General features: G+C 37.5%; 1 protein-coding gene across 1 annotated transcript in view; it reads left to right on the forward strand.

The window, feature by feature from the left end:
• ADAMTS3 (ADAM metallopeptidase with thrombospondin type 1 motif 3) overlaps positions 1–17,100 on the forward strand; it is a 365,634-nt gene that overhangs the window by 201,761 nt on the left and 146,773 nt on the right. The gene's annotated exons all lie outside the window — the stretch shown is intronic.

A 17,100-nucleotide genomic window follows, 5' to 3' on the forward strand; every position in this document is an offset into this window, starting at 1 on the left:
CAAGAAAACTACTGGAACTAATAGAAGATTTCAGCAAAGTTTCAGAATACAAGATAAACATACAAAAATCAGTTGGATTCCTTTACACCAACAAAGAGAAGCTCGAAGAGGAAATCACCAAATCAATACCATTTACAATAGCCCCCAAGAAGATAAAATACTTAGGAATAAATCTAACAAGAGACATAAAAGATCTATACAATGAAAACTACAAGACACTACTGCAAGAAACCAAGAGACCTGCATAAGTGGAAAAACATACTTTGCTCATGGATAGGAAGACTCTATGTTGTGAAAATGTCAATTCTACCCAAAGTGATGTAAAGATACAATGCAATCCCAATCCAAATTCCACTGGCATTTTTAATGAGATGGAGAAACAAATCACCAACTTCAGATGGAAAGGGAAGAGGCCCTGAATAAGTTAAGCATTACTTAAGAAGAACAAAGTGGGAGGCCTCACACTACCTGATTTTGAAACCTATTATACTGCCATGGTAGTCAAAACAGCATGGTAGTGGTACAACAACAGATACATAGACCAGTGGAACAGAATTGAGAATCCAGACATAAATTTCATCCATCTATGAGCAGCTGATATTTGACAAAGGCCCAAAGTCTGTTAATTGAGGAAAAGACAGTCTCTTTAACAAATGGTGCTGGCATAAGTGGATATCCATCTGCAAAAAACTGAACAAGACCTGTGTCTCATACCATGCACAAAAACTATCTCAAAATAGATCAAAGACTTAAATATAAAATTGAAAACAATAAAGATCATGGAAGAAAAAATAAGGACAACGCTAGGAGCCCTAATACATGGCATAAACACAGTATGAACCATAAGTAACAATGCACAAACACCAGAATAGAGACTAGATAACTGGAAGCTCCTAAAAATCAAGCACTTATGCTCATCAAAAGACTTTACCAAAGGAGTAAAAAGACAGCCTACAGACTGGGAAAAAAATTTTGGCTACGGCAAATCCGATCAGCATCTAATCTCTAAAATCTACAAGATGCTGCAAAACCTCAACAACAAAAAGACAAAGAACTCAATTAAAAAATGGGCAAAGGATATAAACAGTCACTTTGCCAAAGAAGATATTCAGGCGGCTAACAGACACATGAAGAAATGCTCATGATCATTAGCCATTAGAGAAATGCAGATCAAAACTACAATGAGATATCATCGCACCCCAAAAAGGTTGGCATTAATCTGAAAATCACAAAATAATAAATGCTGGAGAGGTTCTGCAGAGACTAGAACACTTCTACACTGTTGCTGGGAATGTAAAATGGTACAACCACTTTGGAAATCGATTTGGCGCTTTCTTGAAAAGCTTGAAATAGAAGTACCATACGATCCAGCTATCCCATTCCTTGGAGTATATCCTAGAGAAATAAGAGCTGTCGCACGAATAGATATATGCTCACGCATGTTCATTGCAGCACCGTTCATAATAGCAAAAAGATGGAAACAACCTAGGTGCCCATCAAGGGATGAATGGATAAACAAATTATGGTGTATCCACACAGTGGAATACTTTGCAACGATAAAGAACAACACTGAATCTGTGAAACATCTTATAACGTGGAGGAAGCTGATGTCATTATGCTGAGTGAGTTTAGTAACAGAGGGACAAATATTATATAAGACCACTATTATAAGAACTCAAGAAAAGGTTTAATCACAGAAGAAAACACTGTTGGATGGTTAAGAGGGTGGGGAGGGAGGGGGAGGATGATTTACTAACTAGATAGTAGATAAGAATTATCTTAGGTGAAGGGAAGGACAGCACTTACTACAGAGGAAGTCAGCATAACTGGACTAAACCAAAGCTAAGAAGTTTCCTGAATGTAGTCAAACACTTTGAGGGACAGAGTAGCAGTGGTAGGGTCTGGGGAGCATGATTTCAGGGGACATTTAGGTCAATTGGCATAACAAAGCTTGTTAAGAAAATGTTCTGCATGCTACTTTGGTGAGTCCCGTCTAGGGTCTTGAAAGCTTGCAAGCGGCCATCTAAGATGCATCAATTGGTCCCAACCACCTAGAGTAAAGGAGTATGAAGAACACCAAAGACACAAGGAAAGTGTTAGCCCAGGAGACAGAAAGGTCCACATAAACAGAGACTTTATCAGCCTGAGACCAGAAGAACTAGATGGTGCCTGGATAGCACCAATGACCTCCCTGACAGGGAATACAACAGAGAGTCCCAGATGGAGCAGGAGGAAGGTGCGGTGCAGAACTCAAATTCTAGTAAGAAGACCAGACTTCCTGGTCTGACTGAGACTGGAGGTACCCTGGAAAGCATGGCCCCTGGATTCTCTATCATCCCAAACCTAAAACAGTTTCTGAGGCCAACTCTTCAGACAGGGATTGGACTGGACTGTGGGACATAAAGTGATACTCATGAGGAGTCTGCCTCTTAGCTCAAGTATATACAAGAGACTAAATGGGGATGGGAAGGCAGAGAGGGTTAGGAGCTGGTTGAATGGACATGGGGAATCGGGTGGAAAGGAGAAGTGTGCTGTCACAGTATGGGAAGAGTAATTAGAGTCACATTACAATGTATGTATAAATTTTTGTATGGGAAAAAATTAAAATAAAAATTCCTGATCATTATGAAGAAGTAAAGGAGATGGAGACTAATATTTCCATTGCAAAATATGTGAAGGACAGAAGTTGAATGCTTTTTTTTCACTGTCTTTTGAAGACAGTGAGTGCATCCAAATTTTCTTTCTAGCTCCTGGTATTAAATCTAAAATAATGTTAGCTGCTTCCAGTTTATCTTTGAAACAAGGTAGAGTTAAAAAAAAGACAAAGAAGAAAGAAAAGAAAATGGCTTTAGGAAAAGAAAGTCAGTGAACGAATTTACATTCTTTGACTCTTCTGGCCTCCTTTTCTCTTTTTTCTCTTCTAGTACTAATCTTGGAGAAGATTGGTGGTGTGCCTTAAATCTAGCTAACACCTTACCCCAGTGCCTCATTTAGGGGCAGGCAGAACAAGGAAAACTGTGAGAGTAATTTGAAACAGCAAAATTTCCATACAAAATAGTGCTGTGGTCTAATCATATGATTTTCCCACTATTTTGGATTAATGGGGTGGAATTTTTTGATGCGTAGAAAGGCAAGAAGCTCATGGTGGGGTAGAAAGTGATGGATAGGAGTATAACCTGTTGCTGTCGAGTTGATTCTAACTCACAGTGACCCTATAGGATGTGATATTACTGCCCCATGGGGTTTCCAAGGCTGTAATCTTCAGGGAAGCTGATTGCCACATCTTTCTCCCGAGGAGCAGCTGCTGGATCAAACCGCTGATCTTTCGGTTAGCAGCTGAGCGCTTAACCACTGCACCACCAGGGCTCCTTATGGGAGCTATGCTTATAGGTGTAGATAGAAGCATAAGGGCCCTGAGCAATTCTTATCACTGTTCTCCCCTTCTTTTGTTCCTAGATGGAATGGTGAGGCTAAGAGACAGCGGTAGCTGCCTGCCTCAGGTGAAACATATAGATTCTCAGCAGCGTAATACAGTGGAAAAGACCCTGTTCTTTAGGAGTCAGGGAAGGTGAGTTCTGGTCCTCATTCTGTCCCTGGCAGTGAGATGTAAGGGCGTGGTGTCTGTTGTGCTTGTAGCTGTATTAGGTTTCACGCTTCTTGAAGCATGTTTATACTCACGGTGCTCAGCAGAAGGCCTGGCTTGAATGTACTCAGAATACATTTTCTGAGTGAAGAAGTGAAAATACATCTTTCTTAGTCATCTAGTGCTGCTACAACAGAAATACCACAAGTGGATGGCTTTAACAAAGAGAAATTTATTTCTTCACAGTAAAGTAGGCTAAAAGCCCAAATTCACGGCGTTAGCTCCAGGGAAAGGCTATCTCTCTCTGTTGGCCTTCTCATCAATGTTCCCCCAGACTAGGAGTTTCTCCGCACAGGTACCCCGGGTCCAAAGTACATGCTCTGCTCCTGGCACTGCTTTCTTGGTGGTATGAAGTCCCCCTGTTTCTCTGCTCACTTCTCTCTTTTACATCTCAAGAGATTGCCTCAAGACACAATCCAAACTTGTAGATTGAGTCCTGACTCACTAACACAACTGCCACCCATCTTCCCTCATTAATATCATAGAGGCAGGATTTACAACATAAAGGAAAATCACACAATACCAGGAATCATGGCCCAGCCAAACTGATACATTTTTTGGGGACATAATTCAATCCATGACAACATCATTTTTCTGAACTATTAAAATAGGGTGGGGTAGGGTGGTTAGATGTGCTTGTCATATTTTCCAAGGTTCCTTTAAGCTCTAAGGCCCAGATTTTAACCCACCTAGTTTATTTTGTTTTTCTTCTCTAGACAGGCATCTCATCTGTCATAGCCTTGGCAGGTCGCCATCCATTTTCTCTGCTTCAAGAATATCCCCACTATCACTATGCTGTCTGTGTTTTCTGGTTTTTGCTTTGTTTTTATTTTTCATTTGGACTACCAAACAGTTTCCAGCTTCCAGTCTTGCTTCTGTTTAGGGAGGTTCTAATTAGGTTGAACCATAGGTAATTACCATTTTTGTAGGCCTGCAAACAGTTGGATATTGACAATTTCAAATGGCTCATCTAAAGTTTATTCTCCCAAATGTAGTCACAGAGATACGGTCTCTGCATTATATGTTTCAATGACTTCCCATTACCTACCTCTTCTTGTCCTGACTCACAAGGGCTTTCATGATCAGACACTTCACTTCCTTGCTGGCGAATTCAATGACCATTCTCTTTCACTGTCTATACTTGAGCAGCACTGAAATTTCAGTTCCTGGACTGCTAAGCTTTCTCTTTACTGTGAGCCTTTGTAAATGCCATTTCCTTTGCCAGAAACTCTCTTCTTGCCCTCCTTCCCCAGTTCTCAACTCTGTGGTTTCACTTGTCCAACGCCCATTTTAGCAGTGAGAGAGAGAAAATATACATCTAATAAAGAAATATAAACTACTTAGAAGAGTACAACCATATGCTGAGTCCTGTGAGTTCTTAGTGAAAATCCATGAACCTGGAAGTAGTCTTAGGGACCACACGTACAGTATAGCCTTTGTATTGATTGGGAAACAGGATAAGCTGCCAGGAAAAAAAAAAAAATTGTTACCTGTAACAATCCCAACCCTGCATTTTAAATGTTTGATTTAAATGATGATCCCCATAACTGAACATAGTAGTTCAAATATGATTGCATGAGTAGAAACTGGAGTGGAAAAAGGATTTCCCTTATTTGGGCCTCTCTAATTCTGTAAAGGTCCCTGAGTGGTGCAAACAATTTTGGCTCAGCTACTAACTAAAGGTTGGCAATTTAAACCCACCCAGCGGTGCCACAGAAGAAAGGTCTGGCCATCTGCTTTCATAAAGATTACAAACAGGAAAACCTGGTGGAGCAATTCTATTTTGTAACACATGGGATGCCATGAGTTGAAATCAACTTGATGGCAATGGTTTTTTTGTTTTTTTAATAATCCTATAATCCTATAAATCAGTGTCATTTTCTGAGACAGTTGGTTCTCTCTGTGAGCTCATAGTGGTTTTCCATTGCCCAGCATATAAAAGGAGCTAAAAAAAAGTTTGACTAGAAATTATTTTTTATAGGAGTCTAGGGAAAAGGGATCATCACTGGTAAGTTAGGAAGGCATGACAGTGTTCAGGAATAGACTTGTTTTTTTAAAAAAGCTTTCAGATGTTTATAGAACAGTTGAGGAAATGAAGCTTTTTCTCAAACAGGTGTTTTTGCTATGCTTTGGAATACTGGTAGGGGAGAAATGTTACTGAAACCTCTTTCAATTCACAGGAGAAACATACCCTTTTGCTCCTTTCTATGTAAAAACATTTGCTTTGCCAAAATTATGAGCAATCAGTATAGGAAATGTAGTTATTTTTAGTTGAAAGTTATGTTTTCATAAAGAATGAGATAATAGGAAATGAAGTGGGTGAAATAAATAAAGTTAAAAATACAGGCTTTGGAGCTAGGTTGCCTGGGTGAACCTGGACTCTTTAGAAAAGTTACTTAACCTTTCTGTGCCTCAGGTTTCCCATATGTAAAATAGCGGTAATAACAGTATCTTCCTCATTGAGTTGTTTTGAGAATTAAATGAGATAAAGTACTTAGAACAGTCCCTGGCAAATCATTGTCATCATCATCATTCTCCGTAAGTGTGCTCCTTATTATTTTTTAATAAAAATGGCCATGGAGAATCCCAGGGGCTTAGAAGAGTTGGTTATTATTTTATGATGTAATTCTTATGCAGACGTTCTCAAACTAATATAAAAAACCCGTTGCCATCGAATTGATTCTGACTCATAGCGAACCTATAGAACAGAGTAGGACTGCCCCACAGAGTTTCCGAAGAGCAGATGGTGGATTCAAACTGCTAACCTTCTGTTTAACAGCTGAGCTCTTAACTACTGCACCATCAGGGCTAGATATATATGCAATTTTAGTTAGTGTCTATGTGCAAAAAAGAGTTAACATAGCAAGCCTGGTACTTTTATACTTAGAAAGGCCTGCTTGCAAAGTTGGCCCTTGGCTGGTATCTAAGAACTTGGATTTCTTGAGTTCCCACCATTCCCAGAGCTGATAAGAGTGGCTTACTGTGCCTAGACTGTAAAAGCAATGTGGTCTATGGTGAACACGTGTTTTCCTTCTGGGACTCTGGAATTTTTATATGTGTTAGGCGGAGGATGTCTATATTCCTTTGCCCTATTGAAAACCTTGAGCACTGAGTGTCTGTTTCTCCAGTAGACAACATTTCACATGTGTTGTCACAACTGGTTGCTGGAGGAATTAAGCATGTCTTCACAGGGAGAGGAATCTGGGAAGCTTAGGCCTGGTTTCCTTAGACTTCACCCCACGTGCCTTTTCCCTTTGCAGATTTTTCTTTAATCTTTTTGCTCTACAAAATCTTAGCTGAGAGTACAGCATATGCTGAGGCCTGTGAGTCCTCCTAGTGAATCAATGAACTTGGAAGGAGTTTCAGGAGTCACAGATACAGTATAGCCTTTGTATTGATTGCGATACAGACTAAGCTGCCACAACAAAGAGAGCTTACAAATGCAATGACTTGAAGAAAGAAATTTCATTTTTTTCTATTGTAAGTCCGGAAGTTGAAGTATTATTAGACAGACAAGGGCACAGACAAGAGCACATACACACAACCTACTGGAGCAGTGACATCAGGGAACAACTACAGAGAAAGCACTGGTAGCAGGGGCACAACCCCCCTCTTTCCGATTGCCTTTGAGAGTGACACAAATGCCTGTAGCCCGTCTTTGATGTCAGACTTCGGGAGGGAGACTTCGATGTTTGGGCTGTAGTGCTTTTAAGCTGCACAAGGGTAGTACTGGTTCCTCCCCTGGTTTGATCTTGGGCCAGAATACAATAGCAGCATGACCTAGTAGAACTTTACTCCAGCCCTATATTGCCAGATCAGGGTTTGTGAGGGAACATTAGCCCTTCTCCTGACATGATCAGTGGGTTGGTGCATGCCTCACAGTTGTAGCCAGGACACGACAAGTTAACAACATTCATCGTTGTGAAGCATTCTTGTTTTCTCCCTATACTAAAAAAAAAACAACAAAACAAAAAAACAAGCCCGTTGCCGTACAGTGGATTCCGATTCATAGCAACCCTATAAGACAGAGTAGGACCAGGAATTCCAAACTGGTTTTCTTTTTTTTTTTTTTTTTTTGGTTCGAACCCCTGCTGAGAATTTGCGTTTCTAACAAATTCCCTGCTGAGAATTTGCATTACCACCCCAGATGTACTGAATCAGAGTCTACAGTTTAACAAGATCTCCAGGTGATTCTTATATATAACTTCCTGGGAACTTGTTAGAAATGCAAATTCTCAGCAGAGGTTCAAACTGGAATAAACAGGTTTGAAGCCCTCAGTAGGACTGCTCCACAGGGTTTCCAAGGCTGTAAATCTTTTACAGAGGCAGGCTGCCACAACTTTCTCCTTCCGAGTGGCTGGAGCATTTTAACGACTGCACCACCAAGGCTCCCCATCTCCTTAAACTAATGGGAAAGTTTTTAATATTTTCCTTTTTTACAAAATGGTCCTGAATTTTCATTTCCATTATCCTGAATTTTTCGAAGAGTCTCTGTGCCCCTAGTCCTTTTCTCCTGTCCTCTTTTGGGAATTAAAATCAAAGCCCCTGTTTAGCTGAGATGGTTGCTATTACCAATTCCTACTCCTGCCTTAGTGCCCTTTTCTCACCTGACTGCCTACTTAATGCTTTGGTTTTTAGTTCTTTCTTTGTTTCTGGTACCTAGTGACATATCCTTCATTGCCCTTGCAGGTCTTCATTTAAAATGTTGGTTATATTTTATGTAGCATTCCTAGATCTTTCTCTTTTTTGTGGGAGTTTTTTTTTTTTTCTTTCTTTTTTTAGTTTGTTGTTTGATTATAACTAGTTTTTTTTTTTTTTTTGTAAAAATACATGCTGGAATGGCATCCTAGCATTTTGTTGCTCTTTAAAAGCAAAATTGATCAGTTAAGTAATTGAATACTCCAGGCTTATTTCAGGAGCTCTGGTGGTGCAGTGGTTAAGAGCTTGGCTGCTAACCAAAAGGTTGGCAGTTTGAATCCACTAGCTGTTTCTTTGGAGCTCTATGGGGCAGTTCTACTCTGTCGTATAGGGTCGTTGAGTTGGAATTGACGACAGTGGGTTTTTTTTTTTTGGTTTTGCCCTATTTGACTAATTTATAGGCAAAATATTGCCTAATTTATCAGCTGAGCCCATCTACTGCGTAGTACCAAAATTAATAAAGGCCTTTCCTTCTTTGTCTTTTCCTCACCTTCTACCGACCCCTTTCTTATGATGTCCGTTGACCTGCCCCAGCATTCTGTTTTTGTCTTTTGTTGTCTGTGGATTTGAGGGTGAGCTGGTCACTGATGGGACCATAAAACTAGCTTGGGAAAACCATTTTATAATTTACTAAGATATAAATACTGCAAGTTTTTATTTTTGATGTACCACTCCCTACCAAGAATAGTTATAACTTTACAGGGAGGACAATCACTAAGGAAAATTTTGTTCTCCAATAGAGAAGATACTTTTAGATGTATCTGTCTTATTTGGTGAAAACACATGATCAAACAAAATATTCCAGCTTCTTTTGTTTAAGAATAAACTACTAGTTACCTTCCTCCATCCCTCCGTCCTTCCGGCCTTCCGTTTAAAATGAAATTTGGAGATGCCTAATGTCAGCAGCAAATAAGACCACTTACTCTGATGAACAGATTTCTTAGAATCTCTTCTATGAACACTGCTTGAACTCCTGGCCTTGGCCAGATGCCTTACACATGATTTCCATTTGCTCTAGGGAAATAGAAACAAGATAAAAAAAATTTGGATAGAGTAGAACTATAACCTCTACCTGCAAAAAAAGATACACTTCAGAATGTGTACATATTTATTCAGTGGTGGATATTAATATTGTTTTTATATATGATGAACAACTGATTCCTTCAATAATGAATAATATGTTTTCAGTTATTTTCTATCCTATCCACAAATGAGACAGAGATTGGCTGCTAGTAATTAAATGGGGTCATTATGACTCAGGGATGGATTATCCAATAAGCAAGTACTTGTGCTTACTTACTAATCTGTAGTGCACAAATAATGTGGTGAAAAACAGGTGAAATTATGCACTACAGATTAGTAAGTAAGCACAAATAAGCCCGTGTGTACCTTGCCAAGGTACGCTCGTGCATGCCTTGTTTACTGGTTAATCCACCCCTGCTATGAGTTGGAATCGACTTGATGGCACCTAACAACAACCAATTACTTAGTGATTATCTGGATTCATGCTTTTATACTTTGATGTTAGAAAATTGCTTCTTTAATGTTGCTAAATAACATTCTTTAGGAACTTGCAAAAAACACTTTTTTTTCATCTTTTGTTAATTATACTCTGTGGGGCAGCAATAATAGCATTTTTGAGTCTGAGCCTTTTAATCAGCTGGGCAGAGACTGACCCGTTTGTGTTTTGACCAGCACCAGTTACGTTGCCCTAGGCGCCAGATTCAAGTGAATTTCAATGGGTAATTTTGATAGTATTGAGAGCACGATTGTCCCCAGGCTATAGATGCCTATTCTGGTTAATTAACCTAGTGACCTATAGCTAGTGAGTTAAGGCTCACCCCTGATAAGGCCAATGTATACCTTTAATCCTGACTCCTTTCCTGAAAGTGTCAATCTATGTGTGGTTTGATGTTCTACTCTTACTTGGGAAATTCAAATACAAGAATTCTCAGTTGAGTAGCACCTGACATCATGCCATTTTTTTGTAGAAGGTATTTACCTTATGAATTTTTATAATTATTTATAGTGAATGTAAGAGGCAGCAAGTACAGTTGACTGAGTATGGGATTTAGCTCACATGCTGAAGGAGAACTGTAATTCTGAGAGTTGTCAGTAATGTGGCTTTAGAGAGTGACTAAACCTTTGTGGATCTCTGTTTCACAGTCTATGAGATAGGTGTAATAGTGTGAGATGCCTGTCTAACAAAACTGGTATGAGGATTAATATGAGAAGCATCATATAACCTGTAAATTTTAGTTGTCTAGTACTTTTTATCAGCTAACAGATTTAATCCTGTAAGGGAATGTACTGTACTTAGAATTTAAAAAGCAATTCTAATTGGTAATTTCTATCATGATAATGTCTATTAATTAACATTGAGAAAGTAGATAGTTTTCTTATTCTAAAACTCTTTGTCAAAGATGAAGAAAAAGTTCTTGGGATTTTAAATAACACTTGCTATTAATAAGAGTTTTTATTTTAGTAAAAAATTCTAATGTCTATAGATATTGTAACTAACTAGATATTGTACATTCACTTTAAAAAAAAAAAATAGGAGAGCTAGTGAATCAGATCCCCTATAAGTCATGCTAATTCACCGTAGTGAGGATCTGCTTCATCATAAACTGTTGGCACATCACAGTGTTTTTAAACCTTGATTACTTGTGATGAAATGGGTTTAAAGGGCAGGTTCTCAGTCAGACTACCTAGATTTGAATCCTAGCTCCACACCTAATAGATGAAGCATGTTGGAAAAGTTATTTACTATTATTTCATTTGTGACTGGCTCATAAACATTTTATAATGGTGCCCAGGGTGTATGTCTATGTGATTTCTCCTACATTCAAAGGTGTTGATCAGTCTCTCTCTCTGTCTCCTGTCTCCTCTTTTTTCTCTTTCTGTCTCGCCTTTTTTTTACTTTAAAATTTGAAACAAAAAAAGATTTGAAAAATATATCTAGTTATTATCCTTTCTTTTATTACATTGAGCTTATGGTCAAAACAAAACAAAACAAAACACAAAACAATTTGAGAACCAAAGAGCACAGGGTCCTGCTTTCTGTTGCTGGCTTGTGATTGCAAAATGGTGTTTGCCAACACCTGTAAGTAGATTCTTTAACTTCAGTATGATTGGAGTGACACAGACAGATGAATGTGCTTTTAAAAATAAATCTGTGTGTGTATAAACATAGGCAAACATATATGCATCCATACACACAAACACCAATTTAGTTGGGAAAAAAAAAAGAAGAAGAACATGACAGGAAAATGGAACTCAATTTCAGTTACTGATTTTAGGAAATAGGTTGGTAAATGATGTATTTTAGAATGGGATCTTCTGACTGCTTATGGAGATGTGTTCGAAATACCATATGGAAGTTCACTGGCTTTGTGGTATAAATTTGTAGTAAGTATGTACCCAAATGTATGATGGCTGGAAATCAGAAATGTTACATATAAAACTAGAACACAATGAAAAAGTGGACACATTAATGCACGGGTATTTTCTCCATCAGTCGGAATCGACTCTGTGGCAACAGGTTTTTTTTTTTGTTTTATGGGGTTCTGGTGGTGCAGTGGTTAAGAGTTCAGGCTGCTAACCAAAAGGTTGGCCACTCCTTGGAAACCCTATGGGGAAGTTCTACTCTGTTCTATACGGCCTCTATGAGTTGGAATCAATTCGACGGCAACAGGTTTGGTTTTTTTGGTATTAGATTATAGAATTTGTAGCAAGCATGAAAATATACATGAAAATCACTCAATCTGAATGAAGTTTGAGACTAACGAAAGCAAAAGGTATTCATTGATTTTTTCTTCCTGATGAATTAACTTTTATAATACTGAAATATTCAAATTTAACTCCGTTTTCTGAAGTCAACTTTATCTGATATTCATATGTCATACACACTATGCATGCTATCACTTCTTCCATATTTTCACTTTTATTCTGTGTCTTAGCATATGATTGGGTCTTCCCTTTTTTCTTTTTCAATTCATTTTGATAATCTAATCTTTTTATTTGGATCACTTCATTTAATATAATTGTTGAAGTAGTTGGAGGTAAATCTACTGTTTTACTCTTTGTTTCTGTTTGTTCTATCTGCTTTTTGTTCCTGTGTACCTCCTTTCTTGCCTTCTTTTTGGTTAATTGAATATTTGATGTAACTCCATTTTAATTTATCTATCAGCATTTTAGTGTACGCTTTATTTTTCAGTGGTTGATTTAGGGATTATAACATATATCCTTAAATTTTCAATCTTCCCAGAGTTAATTTTGTACCAATTCATGTAAAATGTAAGAACCTTGTAATCATATAGGCTCATTTACTGCCCCTTCTTTATTTTATAGTTACACATGCTACTTATAAGATGCTATTGGCCCCCCCAAATGTTATATTTTTTGTTTCAAACATGTATTTTAGAGAAACTACGAGTTATATTTACCCACTGTCATGGATTGAATTGTGTCCTCCCAAAATATGTGTCAACTTGGCTAGGCCATGATTCCCAGTATTGTGAGGTTATCCACCATTTTGTCATCTGATATGATTTTCCTATATGTTGTAAATCCTATCTCTATGATATTAAGGACACATTCTACGAGGCAGGATTAGAGGCAGTTATGTTAATGAGACAGGACTCAATCTACAAGATTAGGTTGTATCTTAAACCAATCTCTTTTGAGATATAAAAGAGAGAATCAAGCAGAGAGACATGGGGACCTCATACTACCAAGAAAGTAGTGCCAGGAGCAGAGCGTGTCCTTTGGACCCGAGGTCCCTGCTCTGAGAAGCTCCTAGTCCAGGGGAAGACTGATGAAAAGGACCTTTCTCCAGAGCCAACAGAGAGAGAAAGCCTTCCCCTGGAGCTGATGCCCTGAATTTGGACTTCTAGCCTACTAGCCTGTGAGAGAAAAAACTTCTGTGTTGAAGCCATCCACTTGTAGTATTTCTGTTATAGCAGGACTAGATAACTAAGATGCCCAAGAAACTTTAGTACTTCTTATAGTACAGATCTGCTGGTAACTAATTCTCTTAATTTTTATTTACATGAAAATATTTCTGTTTTGTCTTCATTCTTGAAAACTGTTATCAATGGATTTCAAATTCAAAGTTGACAATATTTTTCTTATAAGTTTTGTGATGTTCCACTGCCCTTTGCCCACCATTGTTTCTGATGAGAAGTTAAGGAAATTCATATTACTGTTCTCCTATATATACTGTTTTGTTTTTCTCTAGCTGCTTTCAAGGTCTTTTATTATTTTGTTAACATAAAAAATATTCAAGATTTTTTTTTTAAATCAGCTTGACTATAAAATGCCTGTGTTTGGTTTCCTTTCTATATACTGTGTTTGGAATTCACTGAGGTTCTTGCATCTGTGAGTTTATATCTTGCATCACATTTTCGAAATTTTCAACCATAATTTCTTAAGTCTTTTTTCTCCTAATTCTTTCTTGGCCTTTTCTCTTTCTCCTATTCCAGTTATATGTATGCTGCCTTTGGATATTATTCTATAGCTCACTGAGACTCTGTTTTGTTTTCTTTTTTTTTCAAATTCTTATTCTCTTTGTTCTTTTTGGATACTTCCTACTGATCTGTCATCAGGTTCACTGCCTGTTATATCTGTCATCTCCAAGCTTTGCGAAGCATGTTCACTTGATTTTAAAAAATAGTAATTATTGTATTTTTTCAGTTCTAGAATTTGCATTTGGTACTTTCACTCTCTGTTGAGCTTTTCTATTTACTCATTCATTATGAGCATATTTTTCTTTATATCATTCAGGAATTATATAATCTTTGTCTCCTAATTCTAACATCTGGATCATCTCAGATTTGGTCTCAGTTAATTGCCTTTTCTTCTTGATCCTATTTCTTTGTATATCTAGTAACTTTTGACTGTATCTTGGACAATGAAGGACACATTGTAGAGACTCTGAAATTTGTTGCACTCTTCCAGAAAGTATTAATCTTTTGGAGGACGGGGTGAAGTTTGTTTTAGGCAGAGAACTTAGCTGGAATCAAACTCTAAACTGAAATCTCTCTTCATTTTTTTTTTTTTTTTTTGGTCTTAGCTGGGCTGCATCCACACATAGTTCAGGAGTCAGCCAGAGATTTGAACAGTGCATGTGCAGAATTTTGGGGTCACCTTTGTAGCTCTCTATTTTCTGGGATTTACACCACCACCACCACCCCCCGCCCTACCCCCACACAAGCACACACGAGCTCCAGGTGTTGTGGTAACCCAGACTTGGTACTTTGGTTCATTAAACTAGTAAAACTACAGGTTCACCTTCAACTTTCAATTACCTATGTGGATCTACCCCCAGGCAAAAAGCCATAAAATCAGGAAACTTACCCAGTGTGCTATTTCATTCTTTTAATTGTTGATTGCCTCTCTTTTTTTTTTTTTTTTGTCTTGCATTTATTCTTTTTTCAGGGACTTCAGGAGGCAGTTTTGTCTATTTTATCTAATGTTTATAGTTGTTATCTATAAGAGGGTTGTTTAATAGGAACTATTCAGCCATACCAAAAGTGAACTGCTTTCATTGGTTTTGGAATGTTAAAGATGCCACCAGCAGTAAATATAAATAGTGGGAAAAACATTTCTTCTTGAAACAGAGGAACCTTTCTGCTCACAGGATATACTACAAGACTATAATCTTTGCTTCAGGAAAGGAGCTACTTGTCTAGCAGGAACTCATTTAAATAAAAGTTAAACTATACTAAATTCTATGGCAAACCCCAGAGGTACTTTAACTGCCTAAAAAGAAATATGTTACTTGATGGTGGTCTTCTTTGGAGGTTTCTTTAAATTCAAACCTATAAATTACATACTATTTCCATTTTTGGCATTTGACAAACTAGGTATTATAGCTCTTCTGATCTCTACCTATGTGGGATTGGGGTTAGTGGGAGTGGGAGGGGAGAGTTGGAATGTGTAAAAGTGGATGTAAATTATGAAACTGAAAAATATCTAAGTGTTCTTTATGTTTGGATGATATCTGAAAGAGGATTAAAAAAGTCAGATCAGGGAAAGGAAAAAGACTGAAATATAAAGAGGAATACATTACTATGTGTGAAAGTAAAGTGAATAGGGGCTGGGGCAGAGAGATCAAAATCTCTTATTGATGGCAACGGATATTTGGTTTTTGTTTTTTTATACAAACCACAGGGATATATACATATAACACAGTATGTGAAACTCTTGCAAGCCTGGGTCATTAATGATATGTCTTTAGTTGACTGAGAAATATATGCATGTGTGCATATGTGTGTGCATGTGTGTGTACATGTGTGTGTGTTTATGACAGAGAGAGAATAAGGGTGAGAGAGTACAGGAGCAAAGGAGTGTTTGAGAGAGAGAATGTGAGTGAAATGCATGAATAATGGAATAATGTAAACTGCTATATTAGTTTGACATTGATTCATATTTTCTATTACTCTTGTCCTCTTTAATCTATAGAAGATCATTTGAGTTGCACATTTATAGTAATTTTTTAATCTTCATTTTCCATTTTTGCCAGGTCTTTATAAAATTATTTGGCATGAACTTGAAGATTCTGTGCAACTTATCCTCTAATAAAGAATATCACACTTAAAAAAATGTTTAACAGACTAAAATCAAATTTTAAGTGACTTACAGTCTACTGTCTGTCCTGTAATTTAAAAGTTAAAAATTATAATTTCTAAATTGGTTATTGAAGATTCAGGGAAATAAATTTGAATGTGATGTCTTTCTCAAATGTCCTACAGATTCCAAATTTTAATTTGAGAGTTTAATATAGTAGCTCTCAATTCTGAATATGCATCATATTAGTCCATGGGTTTTGTGAAAATATACAGACTCTTGGGTTCCGTCCTCAGATATTCTGACTTAATAATTTTGGGGTGTTGCCTAAGCATCTGGTACCATGCTGTGTAGATGATTCTTGCACCATAGCCAGGTCCAGGAATTACAGGTATATGTTTTTATCTCGCCTCAGATTTAGGACTCCCAGGATATTTGTGAATGAGAAGTTAAGGAGCAGTGGCACCTCTGGGTGAATTTGCAAATTAGACCTCTGACTTCTCAGGCATTTAATCCTGGAGTTATTTGCCTGCAAGCAACAAAATCTGACTGTCCTAACTTAAGTAAAGACAAAAAGAAATTAATTGAAAGGATGCTGGGTAGTTCAAAGTGTCAAAGAACTGAACAAGTAAGTGTCAGACTTATAAGAATGAGGCAACTTTGAGATCTTCATTTGCAGAGAGTCATGGAGATGCTCTCTGAGTGTATTGTTGGATGACTCAGTTTCAACAGCCTTCCATTTTTGTATGTCTCTTCTAAAGATTCAGATTACCAAGAGTGGACATATGTCCACTCCTATTTTCAGAAGCAGAGGTCCAGAATTACCTTCAGATATACTGAGCCAAAAGAAAAAGAGAGAGAGATCAACATTAGATTCTGCCTAATGGCTCCCAAGGACCCACGTTCTACTATATACACAATTCCAGAAATTTCCCTACCTAACATAAAAGTAGAATTTCCTGAGTATAACTAGACATCTTCTTATCCTCCAATGGAGGTTATTCCAAAATCATACCTGTCAAGCAGTCACTATTCTTCAGATGTAGGTGATAACCATTTCTCCTCGAAGTTTACGTTTCCATCTTAATATTCTGTAACCTTTAGAGCAGATCATAAATATAGACATTACTTTACTCACCATATGTATAACTGGGGAAATGAAGAAAACGAGAAATAATTACAAAAGCATA

This window comes from Trichechus manatus, unplaced genomic scaffold (assembly GCF_000243295.1).
Source record: "Trichechus manatus latirostris isolate Lorelei unplaced genomic scaffold, TriManLat1.0 scaffold00108, whole genome shotgun sequence".
In the NCBI taxonomy this organism is placed as follows: Eukaryota; Metazoa; Chordata; class Mammalia; order Sirenia; family Trichechidae; genus Trichechus; species Trichechus manatus.